Below are 4,156 nucleotides of genomic sequence, written 5' to 3'. Positions count from 1 at the left end.
TCCAAAAAAATCTAGAAAATCCGATGATGATGTAGTTGCCATAATCCAATGTTACAATGAAAAAACAAAAGCATTCACAGTTGGGAAGAAGAACCTGACCTTTACAACAAATGACATGACCTGATTTTTGGTTTGGAAGGAGGTAAAGGAGCCATGTCATTAAGATACTCTAAAAAACCAAAATCTGCATTCCTCAGGAGAAGATTCCAAAAGGACACAAGGCTCACTGGTCCTGTTCTTAAAAATGCCTTGGTCAAAGCAATGAAAGGCAAGCAACTAACTGACTTCAAAGATGTAGCAATCATTGTTACATTATACTTGTGTCTCACCCTATTTTTTGCAACAAGTGGGAATTCAATAGGTTGGGTTTTTATAAAGTATGTGGAACCTCTTGAATCAATGAAACAGTATGATTGGCCGGAAGCAATCACATCAACATTGATTGATTCTATCATGGCATTGCACAAAACTCCAGAAAAAGTTACGGGGTGTGTCATTGCATTGCTGGTAAGTATAATATCTATTCAAATTTGCAGTTATCATACTTACAAATTTGTGCGTTTACAAAATTTTATTTATTTTCATTTTCATCACAGTATTGGCTATGTGAACATGCAACTATCATTGACTCGGAAGACAGTAACACAATTGACTTCCTAAGATGTGCCAAGTGGAACCTGCAAACCTTGACGAAACAGCTGCAAAAGACACCAGTCCACTCTCTTGCACCTCGACAGGTTAGATTCTTATTGCTACTGAAATCTCAGTGAAATTCCAAAATTTCTCTGACCACTGCTTTGTTTCCCTCCTTGTGCATTGATTGATTAAGATCAATTTTCTCTGAACTATCAATTTATGTTTTCTTCTTTGCTTACCACTAGTCTATTTCTACCATTGTAATCAATTTTCTCTGCCATCCAAATTTCTCTGACCACAATTGTAACACATTAACTTATATGCCCTGATTGATTTTCTCTAATATCTGAATTATGTTGGTTGTTTCATAATTTTCTCTGGCCCATCAAATTTTATCTCCTTGTGTGTAATTTTCTCTGCCCATAACTTATGTGCCTTACATCTTTGATAAACACTGTTTATTTCTACCATTCTAATGAATTTTCACTGAAATTCAAATTTCTCTAACACAATTATAGTAAAACATTAACTTATATGCCTTGATTGATTTTCTCTGATATCTAAATTATGTTGCTTGTTTCATAATTTTCTCTGCCTCATAAAATTAACTCCATGTCTCTAATTTTGTCTGGCCCATACAATTTTCTCTGAAGTTTGTTTCCCATTAGTATCATTTAGATGAATTTTATTTTCCTTATTTAAATTTTTTCTTTCAGTGAATTTTGTAACATTTCTTTAATAAAAGAGTCTCCTGTTACAGATTGATAACAAGCAGCTAGTCAAAAACCCATCAGAGGAGTTCTGTCTTGGCAAAAAGACGAAGAAAGAATTAAAAAAGGCAATTGTTAAATTCAAGGAGACATTACAAGATCCATCTGAAGATGGAGGGAATGAACAAGCAGAAGGCAACACAGAAGAATACGAAGCCAGCAATGGACAAGAACATCAAGCAAGCAGCACAGAAGAAGAAACCAGTGAAGAAAGTGAAGAAATAGAACCAGAAGACAAAGAACAAAATGAACAGAAAGAATAAGACAGTGAACAAGAAGATGAAGAAGAAGATGAACAACAAGAAGAGAACAAGGATGAAAGTGATGAAGAAGAAAATAATGAGCCGATGGACCAACAACATGATGGCATTTGTGGCTCAACAATGCATCAGCCTGAAGAATTTGAGGAATCAAAGGATGCCCAAATTGCTGATCTACGTCAAAGACTGAAGGCACTTTCTTAATCTAAAAAAGAAGAAGACAGAAATTGGATTGAATTACTTGCTGAAAAGGATATTTCAATAAGAATCCTGACATCACATAACTCAGAACTTCAAGAAAAAGAAAGCACAATCCGAATGAAACTAAGGATGTTGGAGGTTGAAAAAGCAGACGATACAAAAACAATTCAACAGTTGAGGTGTTCAAATTCGGAGCTTGAAACTGAAAATGCTAAATTGCATGAACAAGTTCAAGAACTATCCGTCCAACTAGCAACACTACCATACCGAACACCAACACAACTTCAACCACAAGGTCAGTGAAAATCTTGAGCCACAAAAAGTTATGTCCTTGTGTCAACATAACTCAGAGAAATTTCTATTTATTATAATTTTCTCTGTCATTGGTAATTTTCTCTGGAAGTTATATCTCTCTGAACACATTAGTTATACTTCTACTGCTCATTTCATTTCTCTGTATATTTTCTTATTCCATTTTTGGGGCTTGTTTGATTTTCACTGTGTATAGTTGGAATGCAAGTGGAACAACAACCAACAACCAACAACCCAACAAGAACAAATGCCACACAAACAACAACCAAAACAAAAGAAGAAACTCTATGGTAGCTGCAAACTATTGAATTAAATAAATTTACATATTGAAATATCATCTGTTGCTTCAGAGAAATTTCATTTTTCCTAATATTTTCATTGTCTACAGTAAAAAAAGATCCGACGTCAATGATAAAAAATTTAAAGGCAAAAGAAAGGAAGGAAAAGCAACATGATCCAGAATTCCATTGTCCCAAAGTTGCGAAAATGACTAGAGCTTCAAAACAAACTGCAAAGCAAGTTGAGCAAAGCACGAAGGACAAAGAAGTGCTTGATGCTGATGCGTACGTCTTGCCTCAACTTATAAACATCAGAAAATCTTGGGTCTTTCCACAAACTCTTCCAATTTCAAGATTGATAAAAGATCATATAAAAGACATCTTGCAGCACATATCAAATGTGTCTGGGCTTGAGTAAGTACAACAAACAAAATAGAACATAACAAACAACAAATTATAAACTTATGTTGCATTAACAACAATTCAATCATTTCTTTGTCATTTTGTAGAGCTTTAATTTGGACAAGTGAGTTGAATCTCATTTCCTTTGAAGACATTGGAAACCTAATAAAGCAAAAAGAAATTGCCAACAATGTAAGTCTTTCCCTTTCATCAAAATTTCTCTGCAATGTTCCATCAGCCTTTATAAAATAATATTACAATTATAAATCATATTTTTCAGGTCATTGATGGCTATGGAGAGATCCTTTTGGCTAACCAAATGAGAGAGAGACAACAACCAACCTCATTTTTTTTCACATCCATGTGCTTAGTATGTTATTACTATTTTATTTGATTTTCTCTGAAATTTACTTACTACTTTCTCTTCTTAATATACTTCTTGAAGCCAGTTGTGTCACTAGTCATAACAAAACCATTTTTTGATTTTCTCTGAACACAGAATTTCATCAAGATGACAGAAAATCAAACTTTTCGAGTGTCCTTATTTGACAAGCATATTGAAATAGCATGGAGGAACTACAGGTTCCTCCATTTCCCAATAAATACTGGAGGTAATGAGAAGTCCACACATGGAAATCACTGGACCTTGCTTGTCCTGGACAAACAAGACAATTTATGGAGGTTCTACAACTCACTGAGGCCAAGGAGGAATGATGCAGAAGACAAATATGTCAAAGATGCAAAACAATTGGTAACGAGTGCAAATTTCTCTGATCCATCATCATCTTTATGTGATGATAATTTTCATAGAATCCCATTGACTTGTCCGTAAATTTCTCTGTTATTTAAAAATTATTTTTTTGCAGCAAGATTACGTGGAGAATTTTTTGAAAGCTTGCCTTGAAAGAGACGCTCAATCACAACCCTCTTTCAAATTAATATACTCACAAAACACAAGTTATGACTTTGAGTATGTCAACAATGCTCCACAACAAGAAAGCGATTCGTAAGTTTCATACATCTATAAATAAGATAATCTGATTTGCATGTTTCTTAAAACTAACCATACCTATAATTCGTATGCAGTCCGGATTGTGGCCTCTTTGTCTGCTATATAATGAAACAATATAGCAATCATGAACCTATCAACTCCAAATTGTCCACACAAAAGATAAGGTTGATGAGGGCAGAACTCATAGAGAGATTTGTGACCGAAGTTGGCCGGTCATGGACTAAACCAATTGAAATACCTCTAGAAGAACCACAAATGTAATAGTGAAACTAGTGAAAGGAAGAC

The 4,156-nt window shown here is 34.4% G+C and overlaps 1 long non-coding RNA gene across 1 annotated transcript; it reads left to right on the top strand.

Annotated features, from left to right (window-relative positions):
• Nucleotides 1-3,139: 3,139 nt before the first annotated feature.
• On the top strand, nt 3,140-3,861 carry LOC145800091 (uncharacterized). The gene is made up of 3 exons (XR_014341411.1): nt 3,140-3,229; nt 3,359-3,610; nt 3,726-3,861. It is a non-coding gene; the product is annotated as an uncharacterized LOC145800091 (long non-coding RNA).
• Nucleotides 3,862-4,156: the final 295 nt, after the last annotated feature.

Source organism: Camellia sinensis, chromosome 9 (genome assembly GCF_055761805.1).
Source record: "Camellia sinensis isolate YWXY chromosome 9, ASM5576180v1, whole genome shotgun sequence".
In the NCBI taxonomy this organism is placed as follows: domain Eukaryota; kingdom Viridiplantae; phylum Streptophyta; class Magnoliopsida; order Ericales; family Theaceae; genus Camellia; species Camellia sinensis.
This window is presented reverse-complemented; position numbering and strand designations above follow the sequence as displayed.